This window comes from Herpailurus yagouaroundi, unplaced genomic scaffold (assembly GCF_014898765.1).
Source record: "Herpailurus yagouaroundi ecotype Mexico unplaced genomic scaffold, PumYag 193, whole genome shotgun sequence".
In the NCBI taxonomy this organism is placed as follows: domain Eukaryota; kingdom Metazoa; phylum Chordata; class Mammalia; order Carnivora; family Felidae; genus Herpailurus; species Herpailurus yagouaroundi.
The window spans coordinates 363730-381245 of record NW_024412424.1 but is presented as its reverse complement, the minus strand read 5'-3'; the positions used below and the strand labels follow the sequence as shown (position 1 = coordinate 381245).

Genomic DNA, 17516 nt, shown 5'->3' with positions numbered 1-17516 from the left:
TTCTGTAATTGGGGCAGGGTTGTCAGAGGTTGCAAAAGAACTGTTACTTCTAAGAATAGTGCATATTAAGACCTCCTTTGCTCCTTAATCTCTAAAGTTTGAAGATTAATCTTGTTATGTGTTGATGGATAGTTAAGCATTTACTGTTGGTGTTGGCTTTAATTAATCCCATTGCTCTGCTCACTTGTATTACAGTCTTATTGTACAGGCATGATTTTTGTTACTTGAGCAGTTTCCCCTTTCTATTCTGTAATTAAGAGAAACAAGATAGACTACACAGAAGTTTTGTAAAAGATGGTGCCATCCATGTGTAGGTTGTTTTAATTTACAAGCTTCACTGAAAATTATTTGGCTCTCAAGTGCTTTCAGTTATTAAAAAAAACCTGCTAAGTAATAAAGTCGTGTATGTGTGTTCATTTGTTTTCCTTTTGACACTAGGAAACAATTGAGCTGACAGATTAGCTGTCTGGAAATAAACCACCTTTGTGTTCATCTATTTCAGAATCATAACACACATCTTTGTAATCCCAGGAATGCAGTTTTGAGTTACTAGTGTTGGAGCCCTCTTGAGTCGCAGCACATACAGCCTGTAGTTTAGTTTGCCCGTCCTCAGGGTCCTCTCCCAGGACATCTCTGGGCCTCTTTGCTGTGGGAACCCTGTGTGAACATCCTTCCCTTGTACGTGTGAAAGCTGAATGCCCACCCTGGCCTATGGCTCTTTCCGCTTGCCTTCCAGACCCCCACATTCCCTTTGTTTACCTTGAGGCAGTGCTTTTCTTTTATCCATGACCCTTTGTGAAAAGGTTCCCTGTGACGGGATAGAATTATCTTTTCTGAATGTATGTGGGTTTTTTGTTTTTTTGTTTTACCGCTTGCCTGTTCTGAAATGGTGAAGTCAAACACGAGTCAACTGGCTGTCTTTGTCGGCCTCAGTATATGGAGCTGCAATGTGGGTCTGTTTCCCACTATTTCCCCAGACTGGGAGCTTGAGCATACACGTTTATGAGCAGTCTGTTTTTGTGGGTATTTGAGTGGATACTATGGGCCAGGAGCTAGATTTCTAAGAAAAGCTCTATGTTTTCCTTAAGTCTTAAGAAAACAACTTTACTAATGGGGTACTGGTATCATCTTGGTTTTGTAAAAGGTATCTGGAGCCCAGAGAGCTCAGTCACTTGAGCAGGAGTGCAAGGGCATGGAGCTGGTAAGTGGTACGCCTGGCTCTAGAGCCCACGTGTGCACACGTGCTCTCTCTCGCTCTCTCTCTCTCTCTCTTTGTTTTTAAGATTTAACTAATCTCTACACCCATCGTGAGGGTCGAATTTACAGCTCTGAGATCAAGAATTGCATACTCCACCATCTGAGCCAGCCAGGCACTCCCACATGCTCCTGACTTCGTTCTACAAGCTGTGGAAGGAGAGAATCGGCCACGTTCAGATGGTTGGAGTGGTAACTAATGTGCACAAGACAGATCATGGGAGTGCTCGTGAGAGGTACAGGCCAGCCACTCTGAGAAGAGAGTCCTTCCAGCTGTGAGCATAGAAAAGGAGCTGGCATTTAGGCTGGTCCATCTGTGAGACAACTGAGGCCTGGACAGAGATTTGGACTGTTCTGCAAGCAAGCACCTGCCCCTCGGAAGCACTCCTGGAGGAGGGTCACGTCAGAGGAGGGTCATTACTCTGGCTGCAGACCTCTTTTTCATCTGGGTATCTGGTCATTAAATGCAGTGCCACCCTCCAGAGGAGTCTCATGAAGACATTCACATGAGTGGAATTAAACTTCACCTGCCTTGGTTTGGTTTCACCTCCATTTTTTCCTTGTTACTCTAGTGAAAGTCTGTGAATTCAGACAAAGGAGTTGGGGGAGTCAGTAAGCTGGAGTAAACTTCATCTTTAGCCCATGTGCCCTGGGCTTGCTACATCAGGGTGTGAACTGGATGATCTGCTAGGATTATGGTGAGTCTCTATCTCAAGGTGCTGCTTATTGTAGGGTGCGATTGCGTTCCAGCTCATGGGTGTTTATTTCCCACTTAGGGACTGTTGTTTAAAGGGAATTTCCTGCCTGAAGCAAACAAGGCAAATTCTGCCAGGGTGTGTGTGGGACTTACTAGATAATGGGGCACTGTGCTATATCTTGTGTGTGCAGTGAGAATTCAGTGATGAATAAAAGTGTTTCCCATGTCTGTATGCTGAGTACAATTAAATCGTAACTGGGGGCAGAGTGAGGCAAGTGTTTAAGGGGGTCCTCATATGTCCAGTGGTGGGCAGTGGCCCAGTGCTAGAAAGGTGGTAATTCATTTAATAAGAGTGCCCTGAAAACATCATTTTACTTTTTAAACCTTTTTTTGACTTTTTAAGATGACAAATGATTTCGTTGAGTAAGAGTTTGGCTCTGAGTACTGTGAGAAAACTCTAGTAAGAGAAAATGGTAGAAGTGGTTAAACAGACTTCATGCAAAACTGAAAACTAGACCAGTAAGCTAGTTGGAATATGATCAGAAGGTAATAGATCTATTGGAGCAAAATTCTCCTGCTGCTTTAAAACCCCACTGTATATATGTAGGCTGAAACCCAAACCCCGATCCTGTGGCACTCTGGGCCCTACCTAGCTTCTGTGACAGACTGCTGTCCCATGTCTTTGTTTTTTCTAGGACCCCCCCCCCCAGCTGTCGGGGGGGCCATTTTTTGTTTTTTTTTAGTGTGGCGTGGCCCCCCCCCCCCCCCCCAAGCACAGTGTGGGGCATGAAGTACCCTGAGATCAATTCGCATGCTCTACTGACTGAGCCTGGCAGGTGCCCCATGACCTTACCCAAGTTTTAAAGCAGTGCTGTCCTGTGGAACTTTCTGCAATAATGGAAAATCTTTAGTTTTTGAGTTACCCAGCATGGTAGGCACTACCCCACGTGATGAATATGCCTGCTTTGACAGGTTTTAGAGAGGATAGGCTCATTTTAGTCTCTTGGTGCTTGTGGTTGACACTGCCTTGTAGGCAGGTGGATATGTAGTGCTGGAATGCAGGGGCACGTCTAGGCTAGAAGTGGGGCTTTAGGCATTGCCAGGAGGGTGGATGAGGTCTCCTGGAGCTATGTGGAGAGAACGGGGTGGGGGTGGGGGGCGGCTGGGCCCGCATTTAGAGTGAGAGGGCAGTCAGGAACAGAATCCTGATTTGTGGGGACGGACAAGCACCCTGCTCCCCTCCTACAGGAGGCTGGAAGCAGAGTCCCAGCAAAGTCCCAGGCTAGAGGAAGCTAATACGCCTGCATAGCCTAAGAACTCAGGTGGAGAATTAGCCTTCATCAGATCAGGGAAAGGGGTTTTCCTTTGAAAACTGTCCGCCATGGAGTGAACTCCAGTTACCTACGTAAGTATGGTATTCTCAATCTCTGCCCTTCTGTTTTTATAGCCTAGAAAATTCCCCACCCCTCCTTGGAATTTGCTTTATCTGGTATCTTTCATTTCATTCATTCCATACATCCCCATTTTGTGAGCAGAGCTTTTGGGGGAAGGGCTGGTGCATTTGGCCCATTATCTTTGGGTGTGGAGAATATGACCAAAGGTTCAAGCAGGGACTGAGGGCCGAGTTGTGCTTCTAGAAAGTGCCAGCGGTGGGTCTACCTGGAGTCATTCAACTGAATGAGGTGGATGAAGCCTGCCCAGAGAGTTTGTGCTAGTGGGCTGCAGACCAGACCTGAAGGCCCATTGGGTTTCATTCTGTGATTACATTATGAAATGTGCAAAGCTAACATTAAATCATGGATGGCATTTGCTTTTATTGATACTATGATTAATAGTGTTAATTGAGTGCTTAGTTTCTCTTGCATCCCATTTGACGCTTACACCAGCCCTGTGAGGGTCTTCTCTCCAGAGTTGAAGAATCTGTGGTGAAGCCATCTGCTTTTTTTCCCCCTGTTCAAAAACATAAAACTTTACCATCTTAATATTTTTAAGTATACGGTAATGTTAAGTCTGTGCATGTTGTGTAGCAGATCTCTAGAACTTTTCCATCTTGCAAAATTGAAACTATGTCCATTTAACAACTCTCACTTCCCCCCCCTCCCTCCAGCCCCTTGGCAACCGCATACTACTTTCTATTTCTAAGAGTTTGACTGTTTTAGATAGTTCACATTAAGTGGAATCGTGCAGTGTTTGTCTGTCACAAGCCTATTTCAATACTTAGCAAATGTCCTCCAGGTTCATCCATGTTGTCACATGTGAGAGGATTTACTTTTTTAAGGCAGAAAATACCCCACTGTACATAACCATATTTTCTCTATCCATTTATCTGTTGATGGACATTTGGATTGCTTCCCCTTCTTGGCTCTTGTGAATAGTGCTGCCATGAAATGAACATGGATGTGCAGGTAGCCACTTGTCTACTTTTTGAACACAATTTAGAACTTAAATAGGGAAGTCTGCTACGAAATTCCCTTGTCCTGTTTGCGTGCTGCAACTGATTTGGGATTGGAGGGTTTTTATTAGGCAGATGTGAAAAAGTGGGCACAAGGGTACAGGAAGGAGATGATTCAGCCGGTGGTCCCTTGTCCAGCTAGGTGTCTTTCAAGGCAGCCTAGAAGAAAAGTAGGGGCTGGTTACAAATGGATTGGACCCCACCCCTTTCTGGCTTTCCAGGGTCTTATCCTGTCAGTTAGCCACAATCTTGGCTTCTCAACCCAACCCACTCACATTTCCATGACAGGTAGCTTGACTTGTGTTTTCATTTCATCCAGTGTAATCCTGAAAAGGCTCACAGAATTCCTGTAACCTAACATTTCTCTGTGAGTTGCCTCAAAATGTGACCGAGGCAGCTTAATTTTTGAACTCCTGTAAATGGGACGGCCCTTAATAACACACGATCAGATGTAGCAGAGGTGAGAGGTGTCTCCAGCATCAGTTTTGGCACTCTCCGCCTTTGCCTGCACTCAGTGTCCTGTGACTTATGCCTGGACATCTTGGATTGCTTCATACACCCTCCTGCCCAGTGCAAGAAGCACCAAATGCTGTCCTTGGAAGCAAGCACAGAGCTCAAGGATAAATAGACTAGACAGCTTGCTCCCTCAAAAGGAAGCAGCTTAGATTTTGACTTTTCCTTTTTCAGAAAATCTGGTCATATCCTTGTAAATGGGACCACCCATTCACGGACATCTCAATTTCTACTTTTTGGTTCTTTTTTATTATAATTTTTTTTAATGTTTCTTTTTGAGACAGAGGGAGACAGAACGCGAGTGGGGGAGGGGCATAGAGAGAGGGAGACACAGAATCTGAAACAGGCTCCAGGCTCTGAGCTGTTAGCACAGAGCCCGATGCGGAGCTCGAACCCACGAACTGTGAGATCATGACCTGAGCCGAAGTTGGATGCTTAACGGACTAAGCCACCCAGGTGCCCCTCTACTTTTTGGTTCTTAACAAATCATGAACTACTATGAACTTCCACATGCAAGTTTTTGTGTAGACATGTTTTTCTTTCCTTTGTTTATATAGCTAGGGGCAAAACTTCCTCCTTACATGGTAACTATGTTTAACCTTTCCAGAAACTGCTGGACTGCTTTCCAAAGTTGCTACCCCATTTTACATTCCTGTCAGCAGTGCATAAAGGTTCCAGTTTCCCCACATCCTTGCCAGCACTTGTTATCTTTCTGATTGTAACACAAATTCCTTTTAAGCCTAGCAGAATTTAAGTAGTTTTAGTTTTGACTTCTTACTCTCTCCCTTTTGAGCAGCAGTTGCAAGATACGGGGTTGTGTTCTCAGTGTTCTTGGAGAATACGTCTGCCCAAATGAGTCTTGTCATGTGATGTGCCAGTTACAAGACACTGGGTGCAGATCTGGATGCACAGTATTGTCAAGAGGTTGGGTTTTTTTTTTTTTTTTTTAATTTTTTTAACGTTTATTTATTTATTTTTAGGACAGAGAGAGACAGAGCATGAACGGGGGAGGGGCAGAGAGAGAGGGAGACACAGAATCGGAAACAGGCTCCAGGCTCCGAGCCATCAGCCCAGAGCCCGACGCGGGGCTCGAACTCACGGACCGCGAGATCGTGACCTGGCTGAAGTCGGCCGCTTAACTGACTGCGCCACCCAGGCGCCCCAAGAGGTTGGGTTTTAAGTCGTTATTGCGGGTCCTGTTTCTGTGAACTTTTGTCCTAGTGGTGCATTAATTGATCTTTTTAGGTAGTACAGTGTTGAGGTCTTTGGGTGAGGGTTCCAATCCACTTTCTTCCTTCTGGTTTTTTACTCACAGGGATGCATGTGTACCTGAGGCTATAGTTATTTCAGAACCCATCTTACTCTCTATGCTTGTTGCTGAAACAGCTTCTGGTCCAGGACAGAGGATGAGAACTAGATTCATCAAGGATCTTATGCAGACTGTGCCTCCCAAGATTTGAAACCAGCCATAACTTTGAAGTCCATGTTTTTTACTGCTAAAACTGCCATTGGCATTCTCTTGTCCTGGGACAAGAATGAGCTAGTCACTCAGTGTTTTGTCTCCTGTTGAGCTGACCTTCTTTTTACCTCTGGTGTGTTCTACACTGGCCATTAGAGCATGCTGAAAAAGGAGTGAACCACCTGAGGAGGTAAACAGATGAACTGTGACTAGTGGTATTGAAGCTGAACATGGACACTCACTGGCATTTGGAGGAATGGGCAGTGATCTGGGATGGGCTCCTTAACCTCTGAGGCTGATTCCTATCAGTAAAACGGGATAACAAAAGCACCCCACCTATCTGAAGGTTGTGAAGATCCTGTCTCAGATCAAGTAGCTCTGAGTGTTAGTAACAAACTCCTGCTGTCAGGCACAGCAGAGGGGAGCTCCTCTGATTTCACGGAAGATGCCGTGGATTCGGTCATACGGGGTTAAAGGTGAAGTGGTTTGCAGTTCACATTTGAGTGATTCTAATTTCTGTCTTCCAGCTTGAGGATCCTTGGGATGATCAGCTCAGTCGTCTGTGCTTCCTTCCCTACCTCATTTTCTTGCCATCCTGAAGTTTACTTGTCTCGGTTGCATATAACTCTCAACGATATGTTGCTTGGTCGTACTGTTTTTCATCTTTATTACCAGCGCAGCACATTATTTGCAGACTTTGCCACTTCCTCACTTAAGTTCATCCATGTCATGGTAGCTGTAGCTCATTCATTTTCACCAAAGTGTGAATGTATCACAATTGATTCATTCTCATGTTGGTGGACATTTGGGTCCTTAGATTGATTATTTATTTTAAGGTTTTATTTTTTAAGCATTCTGTACACCCATCGTGGAGCTCGAACTCACAACCCTGAGATCAGGAGTTGCATGCTCCACCGACTGAGCCAGCCAGGTGCCCCCTTTAGGTTTATTTTTATTGGAGAGGTAGGGAGGGTGGAATAGGTATCACAACATTGTTGGCTGTGAACATTCTGCTTGCATACGTGCATCTGAGGCGTGTGTACAAGTGTCTCAGTAGGTGTTTGGGAGTGGAATTACTGGGTAATTGGGGATGTCTTAATACCAAATTATTTTCATAAACAGTCCCATCAGTTTACCTGCCCACATCCCAGAATGTTGGACCACATTTTCACAAATGTTGGCATTAATGTACTTGTATTTTACCAATCTTGGCGGACATAAAGTGTCATTGTGGCTTCAGTTGTCAGGGAAGTGGAGATGAATGAGGCTGAGCATCTTCTTGGGTTTATTCATTGTCCTTGTTGAAATGCCCGTTTCTGACTTCTGCTCATTTTCCTTTAGTTTATCTTTTTTAATTGATTTGCAGAAGTTGTTTATAGAGCGTGCATACCAGATCTTTGTGGATAATACATTTTGCAAATATTTTTCCCTAGTGTGATGTCTCCCCACCTCCAGAGTGTCTTTTGATCAACAGGAGATGTTAATATTCATGTAGGTGAATTTATGAATCTTTATTTTACAGTTGGTGGGAAGAGCATTACCTGAAGTCAAGTAATCTATTTTTTTTAACATTCTGTGGATTTTTTTCTCTTTTCTTTTTCTTTTTTTATTTAAATTCAGGTTAACATGCAGTGTAGTCTTGGCTTCAGGAGTAGAACCCAGTGATTCATCTCTTACGTATGACACTCAGTGCTCATTCCAAAAAGTGTCCTCCTTAATGCTCATCACCCATTTAACCCATCCCCCATCCACCTCCTCTCCAGCAACCTTCAGTTTGTTCTCTGTATCTGAGTGTCTTATGGTTTGCCTCCCTCTGTTTTTATCTTATTTTTCCTTCCCTTCCCTGTGTTCATCTGTTGTGTTTCTTAAACTCCACATGTGAGTGAAATCATAAGATTGCTGTCTTTCTCTATTTCACTTAGCATAATACCCTCTAGTTCCATCCACCTTGGAACTGGCAAGATTTCATACCTTTTTGTTGTTGAGTAATACTCCGATATACATGTATATACCATATATATATATATATACACACACACACACATATACACACACACTGTATAGCGTGTATGTATATCTATATCTGTGTGTATATATGTGTGTGTGTATATGTATATATACATATATATATATGCATATATATACATATACATATATATATATATATAATTATGGAAAGAGCCCAAATGTCCAGCAACTGATGAATGGATAAAGAAGATGTGGGGTGTGTATGTGTATGGGGGGTATACTTCTGTATCCATTCATCAGTCAATAAACATTTGGGCTCTTTCCATAATTGGGCTATTGTTTTTTTGTTTGTTTTTTTTTTTTAATTTTTTTTTTTTCCAAACGTTTATTTATTTTTGGGACAGAGAGAGACAGAGCATGAACGGGGGAGGGGCAGAGAGAGAGGGAGACACAGAATCGGAAACAGGCTCCAGGCTCTGAGCCATCAGCCCAGAGCCTGACGCGGGGCTCGAACTCACAGACCGCGAGATCGTGACCTGGCTGAAGTCGGACGCTTAACCGACTGCGCCACCCAGGCGCCCCAATAATTGGGCTATTGTTGATAGTGCTGCTATAAACACTGTGGTGCATGTGCCCCTTCGAATCCACATTTTTGTATCCTTTGGATAAATACCGAGTAGTGCAATTGCTGGGTCACAGGGTAGTTCTTTTTTTGAACTTTTTTGAAGAACCTCCATACTGTTGCTTCCATTCCCGCCAACAGTACAAAAGGGTTTCCCCTTTCTCCACATCCTCGCCAACATCTGTTGTTGTTTTCTAAAGGTTGTGAGGTTTTGCCTTTCAAATATATGCCCTTAGTTCATCAGGAAATGATTTTGGGGTACGGGGTGAAGAGTCGCGCAGGCTTCATGACCTCAGTTGAATGACTGATGGCTAGCATCAGCATCCCTGGCTGTGAAACTGAGATCTTAGTCCCTACCTGTGCAAGGTTCTCATGGAGTGTGGAATACAGCAATCTGGCAGCACACTGAGCCTGAGCCTCAGTGAGCATTCAGTAATTGCTCCTTGGTCTGAGTCCAATTGCTTTCCCTAAGCATGTGGACACTCAGGGAAAGTTGGCGCTTAACTGGGAAAGTTGTTGCTTATACATTGCCTGCCAACCACTACAGGCATCGTGGCCAGGCTGGGTTTGGCTGCTCAACGAATCCTCTGGCAAAGGCACTGGTTAGCTTGGAAAATGTTCAGCTGCATGCAAAGCTTGCCTGATTCAGGCAGGTGCTCAGTCAGTACCAGAGCTAATTGGTGTGCCATCCGATGCATGCTAGAAGTGACTCTTTCCTAGGTCCCTAGTGCAGTAACGAGCCTGGGTCGAAGATACTTTCCTAACCAGGAGCTTCAGGCCTTGAATGGAGCTTGTTTCCTGACGCTGACATTGAGTACGTGTCAGACATGGATATATCTTCGTATGCTCTGGGAGGTCCGGTTTCAGAGTGAGGGCTTTGGGACACCCAAGGGCATTGATGCCAACCCTTGCTCATGGAGTTGGTTGTGGTAGATGGTGTCCTCTCTGTGAGCCTTTTCCAGTTAGGCTCTCCCAGTGTTCTTCGCTGGCATTTTGACCAGGGGCTTTGTCATACACCTTTTACAGAGGGGACCACTGAGCTGGGAGTGTATTAATAAGTCATCAATAATAAGCCACGAGGGGCGCCTGGGTGGCGCAGTCGGTTAAGCGTCCGACTTCAGCCAGGTCACGATCTCGTGGTCCGTGAGTTTGAGCCCCGCGTCAGGCTCTGGGCTGATGGCTCAGAGCCTGGAGCCTGCTTCCGATTCTGTGTCTCCCTCTCTCTCTGCCCCTCCCCCGTTCAAGCTGTGTCTCTCTCTGTCCCAAAAATAAATAAACGTTGGAAAAAAATAATAAGCCATGAAATGTTTCTTGATTCCTCTCAACCCTGTAGTGTCCACACATTACTGGAAATAATCTCAGCATTAAACAGCTGGGGTGTGGTTTGTGAGCTTTGGCGTTTTTTCCTGATGGGTAGCAGTGGCTGTCCCATCACTGTTAAAGGTGACAGGAGGGTCTACACACATCCCATCAATACTAGAACACAGAATGTAGGGAGAATATTGTTTGTGGGTAGCCCTGTGAGCTTGTACACACAAAAATAGGTGTTATGATGCAGGGTGACCTTTTCCCTACTTGTGGCCTTGTTGTATCTTATTGGAATGACAGTGAAATGTTTTAATCAGAAGACCTCCTTCCACACGCAGAATTGTCCTGATGCTTGTTCCCTCTGACCTGGAAGGTGTTCTACTGTTGGCCAGGAGGGAATTGTTTGCTTCTCTGGCACTTGGCTGTCTAGGAGCCTTCCCCACCCCAGCGCAAATATCTTCACTAGCTTGGAGACTCAATCAAAACTTTAAAATTGGGCCAAGGCCCTCTAGGAAGCATTTAGTTTGAAAAATTGTTCTACACGGTAGCTTTGCTGTATCACGATAAGTTACTTTTCCCAGAAGATTAATAAACTGTACTTTAATCACTCTGGAAAAGCTGAGTATCAGTGTTCCCCCTGCTCTGAGTTAGTAGTAATCTTCTTCCTCAGTTGATATGAGTGCAGGAAGTGCTCTGGTCGTAGAGCCCACAAGGATTTTTTTATGACTCCTTGAAGATTGTTAGTCTTGCTGCTTTGCTGTGTTAAGTGCAAACCGCAAGTCACAGAACCCATTGTTTACCTTCATCTAGAGTTTTCCTTTCAGAAAAGCACTTTTTAACACTTACTGTTCACCAGTATTCCAGTAGTTCCCATCATGTAGGAGCTCCCAGTCTACACAGGTGGATTTCTGTTCCAGAAAATAGAATATTTGGTTTCCCTCCCCTAATTACTGTGACTGAACAACATTGAGCGCTTGCTAATCCTTGGCACAGCCCCGAGGGTAGGCCCTGTGAACCGATGTTTCACAGATGAGGAGTCAGGAGCCTAACGATGATGTCTGCCTCCCAGCTCAGCTCTAGAGCATGGGGTTCAGACCAAGCTGTTTGGGTTTTTGTTCTGCACTTGCAGGTCTGTGTCTGCCCTCGCAAAGCAGCACATCTGAAGTGGGTGGGGCCCTGTCGTGGTTTATTTGTTCATTTTCTTAAGTTTGTATGCTATAAAACTCACTCTGACAAATGCACTACCACAATCAGAAACAGAATATTTCCAGCAGCCCCCAAATTCTCTTTGTAGTCAGCTCCTCCTCCCACTCCCAGCTCCATACATGGGGTTTTATTTTTTTTTAATATATAAAAATTTTTTTAAGTTTATTTATTTTGAGACAGAGAGAGAGAGAGCACGGGGGAGGGGCAGAAAGAGGAGAGGAGAGAGCGAATCTCAAGCAGTCTCCACACAGGCAGAGCCTGATGTCGGGCTCAAACTCAACAAAATGCGAAATCATGACCTGAGCTGAAATCAAGAGTCAGACACTTAACCAGCTGAGCCACCCAGGTGCCCCTGATTTTTATTTTTTATTTTTTATGTTTATTTTTGAGAGAGTGTGTGCACGCATGAGTGGGGGAGAGGCAGAGAGAGAGGGAGACACAGAATTCCAAGCAGGCTCCAGGCTCTGAGCTGTCAGCACAGAGCCCGACGCGGGGCTCGAACCCACCGACTGCGAGATCATGACCTGAGCCGAAGTCCGATGCCCAACCGACTGAGCCACCCAGGCGTCCCATTGGTCGGATGAACTTTTATTCATCCCAGGGTAGGGCCTGGGACATCCAGGTTTGGCCAATCCCAGCTTAAAAAGCAGTTTATTTTGGGGACTCCCTGAAATAGATGCCGTAACCTCAGTAAGAATTCCCAATGTGGACAAATGTAGAGAAGCAATGGAAGAGGGACACGTTTCCAGAGCTCCTTTGGTGGCCCCGCATGAATGCATTCTGTGGCATGCCACCAATGCCCCCCCCCCTACCCCAAGTAAGGATGCAGCAACAGGCTGACACAGGCACCACTCAGGAGCAGGGCCCAACATTCTGGTGCTATCTGTCCTTACGAGAAAATGGCCACCCACTTCCCCACCTCATCCTACCAAAGAGCATAAGCAAAAAATGACTTAATTGCTGCTCTGCAAAGAGCTTGTAAAGTGGTAGCTCTCATCTCCGCAAAGAGAACTGCTTGAGGAGCTTGTTTTAGAAACCCATGTGTGGGGGCACCTGGGTGACTCAGTTAAGCATCCAACTTGGGCTCAGGCCATGATCTCATGGAACCATGAGAAAAAGAGGAGAGCCTTTTCAGAACGCGGGCCGGGGAGGGACACTCTGCCCGTTTATGCATAATGCTCACCTTCTAATAAAATGCTGGGACCTTCTGTAAGACAGGCACATGGGTTGCAAGTAAGCAGTGTCAGGCTAGAGCCTTGGGTATTCGTGTAGGCAGCTGTGGTAGCTGAGCTTGTTTGCTCCTCAGATATCTGTGTCTGCTAGTGTTTGTTATGCCCTGTGACCAAGGAACAGCTCTGTGCCAGCAGAAGAGGGCTGCTGTTGCAGTGCTTTGGGCACGACCCATAAAGGTGACATCAAGGGGCGCCTGGGTGGCTCAGTCGGTTAAGCGTCCGACTTCGGCTCAGGTCATGATCTCACGGTTCGTGAGTTCGAGCCCCGCGTTGGGCTCTGGGCTGATGGCTCAGAGCCTGGAGCCTGCTTCCGGTTCTGTGTCTCCCTCTTTCTCTGCCCCTCCCCCGTTCATGCTCTGTCTCTCTCTGTCTCAAAAGTAAATAAACGTTAAAAAAAAAAAAAAATGAAATCAAGACATGCCACCAGTTACCCAAGTGCTGGAACCCTAGGACTTCAGCCTGAACTGCTTAGGGATCTCTTAGCAGCATGAGACCTATTTTCTTTGTTAAGGCCTCTGGTGGGGTTGGATTGTATATTTAACTAGGGATGAATGATTTGGCGTACTTTCTGTTAAGCCGATTTTCTGGTTGTAGGGAGCAGATTGTTGCAATTTTGGTTTAGTTCACAAGTGTTAGGGAAGCTGTATAGAAGTGCATTTTCATCCCTTTTTCTGGGGGTGAGGAGTGGGGAGAGAAGTGATGTGACCGCAAGCTTTTACATGAAGAATGCCAGAAAAGCATTCTGTAGTTCTTTTCTTGACAGCCATTTGAGTTAACCACAGTCTTATTATAGACTTAGCTAAGGTTCAGGCAAAAACAAACCAAATATTCCAGCATTGCTTACAGGGAGTATTTGTTTGCGGACTTCTGCCCATGCCCCATGTTTGTGTGTTTTGCAGAGCCCACCGAGAAACCAGTGCTTAATAATGGAATCTGAATTGGGTCGTGAATGTATGGGCCTGCCTGACGTACCTGTGCCCTGTTGCCTGTGTAGAGCAGGCGTAGAGGAGCCTTCACCACAGTTGTTGGCTGCTGGGTAACCAAGTGTCTGGCCACCTGTCCTGTTGTGGTTCACAGTGGTTATCCCAGCTGGCGACACTGGTTGTAACAGAGCTTCCTGTTATGCTTCACCTTCATCTTAATGATGAGATTGCAGAAATGACTGATTAGGATTGGGGACGCGGGGACATGCAGACAGCACCCCTTTCCTCCCTGCCACTGGTCCCTTGGGAGTCTAAGGTGTTTGAGCCAGGCCTTTCTATTCTGTTACCATTTTCCATCTTCGCTTTCCAACTGAAACTGTTGCTTTCTGCCTCTTACATCATCCCCTGTGATGAGGGTAAGCCTCAGATAGAGGAAATGAGAACACTCCTAGTTGGAGCCCATATCTGTATTCCCTTTGTCAGCAGGTGGAGCATTTCCTGCTAAACCTCAGCCACGTGCAAAGGCAGAGATCAAAAAGCAGATGAAATGTCAACATGCTTTGAAAGAGATCTACTGACTGTACAAATAGAAAGTTTCTTAGATTTGTCCTGTTTGATTTATTCATCGGGTTTTGATGAATAAAAAAGTTAAAGCCCCCCGTAAGGCTGTTTACAAACTTCGTGAAGGCATAGTTGAGGGGCTCTAAATGCTTCTGTGTTTTGTTTGAACATGACGATGCGGGAGTAATATATTCCCCCTGATGTATGCTTAGCAGCAGAAAAGGGAAGTGCCCTCCATAGATTTAGAACTGCCTGAGGAGCAACTTGAGAAGTCCACATAGCTTGTGCAGCCTGGTTACAGGAGGGTGGCAGGTTTTCCTGCTCTTTCTGACATTAGAAAGTGCCATAGCTGGTTGCCATTCTGTGGTCTTTTGTCAAGGTTATGAGAACGTAACCAAGGGCTGTTACTGTTTTAAATCTTGCCATTACCTATTTGTGTGTGGCAGGGGAAGGAGCTAGTTTTTATTATCATTATTATTATTATTATTATTATTATTATTATTATTTTATTTTCTAGAAGCTGTACCAACTGCTTATTTCTTTAGTCCTTGCAAAAACAGAAGGTAGATATTTAAAAAATCCTAAAAGAAGGGCCTTGGTGACATACCACCCCAGTGTCCTATGGATGGGGTCTAAACCAAGGCCTTGCTGGATCTAAAGTATGTGTTTCATGGGGTGAAGGGGGAGTGTCCCCACCATCAAAGACCACACTCCCCATGAGAGGCAAAAGGGGTTATGTGCTTAGAGAATCCAAGAGAAATGAATTGTTGTTTAGATTAGAGAAGACTCTGTCAATACACCTCCTTTGTTAAGTGGATTTTCAGAGAATTTGAGAATAAGTTAGTCTTGCTTTAGTCCCTTGGATTTTCATATCTTAAATTTAAAGCTTGAGGTTGGGCAGAGGGCTGCTTCAGGAGCCAGAGCTCAGTGCAGTTGAGAGGTCAGGAGACTGTATCTGAGTGCCCCCTCCTATGCCGAGTCCCTGGACTCCCTATTCACTTTAGCAGCCATGATATACTCTGCATTACTGCTGTCTAAAGACACACTGGCACATCTACAGGCTTCCTGCCCTCTTTCTGGGGAAAAGGGGTCTCTGTCCTAGGCTTTGGGCTTGGTGTTCCTGGCATTTGTTATTGGTTTCTGGTTTTTGTTTTTTAATGTTTATTTTTGAGAGAGAGAGAGAGAGAGAGAGAGAGAGAGAGAGAGAGCGAGCGTGCGCGCGCACGCGAGCTGGGGAGGAGCAGAGAGAGGGAGACCCAGAATCCAAAGCAGGCTCCAGGCTCTGAGCTGTCAGCACAGAGCCCGACGAGGGGCTTGAACCCATGAACTGTGAGATCATGATCTGAGCCGAAGTTGGACGCTTAACCAACTGAGCCACCCAGGCACCCCAGTTTCTGGTTTTCTTTAAACATTTATTGGGATCTTTCAACCTGACAGGTGCTGATTTGATGCTATTCATAGCAATATGAACTTTGAAGGAGAGGAGCAGACATAATCCTAGTTTGTTGGATGCCATGGTTGCTTATAATTTCAAATTCTAATTTCTCATTGCTGGTGTATAGGAAAGTTACCTTTTGTGTATTAACCTTGTATCCTGCATCCTTGCTGTAATTGCTTTATAGTTCCAGGGAGTTTTGAGTCTTTGGGATTTTCTACATAGGCAGTCCTGTCCTGTGCAAATAAAATTGGTTTTATTCCTTCCTTTCTAGTCTGTATCCCTTTCAGTTCCTTTTCGTTTTTCTTTTTCTATTTTTAGAGGGAGAGGCAGAGAGAACGAGTGGGGGAGGGGGGAAGAGAGACTACCTTAAGCAGACACCACACTCAGCATGGAGCCCAACACGGGGTTTGATGCCACGACCCTGGGATCATGACCTGAGCCTAAGTAAAGAGTTGGGCACTTAACCTACTGAGCTACCGAGGTGCCCCTTCATTTCCTTTTCTTAATGCATTAGGACTTCTAGGACAAAGTTGAAAAGGAGTGGTAAGAAAGGACACTCTTGCCTTGGTCCAGATCTTAGGGGAAAAGCATCGAGTTTTCTCAGCATTCAGTAGATTCTGTGATTGTGATGAGACCAAATCTGGCCACGGGAATCCTTGAGAAGACCACTTAAGGCAGACTTGGGTTGGGAAGGGGTAAAGACTCAGGGAAGGCTTCTTGAAGGAGAAGGGTTTGCCAGGATGGGGTGCTGTGAAGGGCAGGGTATTCCAGACAGGGAGGGCCTACTATATCTCTAAGTAATCAAGAGTGTCTGAATGGTACACATGCAAGCAACAGTGAGGATATCTGTGTGAGAGAAGGGGAACCTGATGAGAATCCTTGAGTGCCCTGGTGCCCTGAGGTGCTGGGGACACGTTTTGCATAGATACCAGACCATAGCATTTGCGTGCTGCAAGAGGAGTTCAGATATGGCATAGCTTCCTTTAGCAGGCTGGTTGTCTGGGGTGGGCGGGCTCTACCAAGGTTCCGCTCCAACTGTATCACCTGTTCCTTGGGCCAGTGTCCCCCTTCATGTTCCCTGTAATCAGTCGGTGGCTGACGTGGAGAGTCAACACAGCACAAGTAGTGTTATGGTGTGGAGTGTTGAGGCAGCTAGGGAAATAATCATAGCTAAAGAACAGTTTTTTCTCTTCCCTTTTTTGAAGGCAGACATGTTCATTCTTTGTTCTCGGAATGGCCTTCTGGGGTCTAGGATAGCCTACCCCACACCATTCATTATCCTTGACTGCCATGTCGTTTTACCACACAGGGCCCCAAACTCCAGGCCTCGCCCTACACTGGCTCTCTATATCCTAGGAATTTTGGATGTCAGCCAGGCCCTAGAGCCCCAGGCTCCGAGGAGATCAGCAATTCTGTTCATTTTGGATTAGCCCTGGCACCCAGCCATCATTTACAACATTCTTCCCTGGGAACCCAGCAGAGAAAAGTCCCAGGAACTGGCCTGATGTACCTTTGCATCATGAGCTTGCCCTGGGTTGCTGGTTGCCCATGGTATGTTCAGAAGACTTTCCTACAAGCACAGTGGGAAAGGGGAAATTTCCACACCCAGAATATAACCTCTTGGTCGTATTCAGTGCTGGCGACAGAATCCTATCCCACCATTCCTCTTTCCATCCCTTGGCTTCTTGACTGAAGAGGAAATGAACGAGCCCCAGAAATCTCTACATGAGGGTGTGTTGCATCTAAGCTTGTGGAGATCACAGTGGAGTGTCTGGTGCCTGTCCTCTAAATGGGTACATATAGAGGTCAGGGTGTCTCCTCCACTGTGAACTGCATATCCAGACCATTATCAGTTACAGCTGCAGAAATGCAAGCGAAGGAGA

The 17516-nt window shown here is 45.5% G+C and overlaps 1 protein-coding gene across 3 annotated transcripts in view; it reads left to right on the top strand.

Annotated features, from left to right (window-relative positions):
* Nucleotides 1-17516, top strand: part of BRD4 (bromodomain containing 4) — an 86347-nt gene that overhangs the window by 10717 nt on the left and 58114 nt on the right. The window contains exon 1 of one of the 3 annotated variants that reach the window (XM_040444765.1): nt 1003-1952. The exons of 1 other annotated variant lie outside the window; for it this stretch is intronic. The gene's annotated coding sequence lies outside the window, so the exon portion shown is untranslated. Of the gene's footprint in view, nt 1-1002; nt 1953-17516 lie in introns of those variants that run through there. One more of the 3 variants, XM_040444767.1, reaches the window with a different exon arrangement.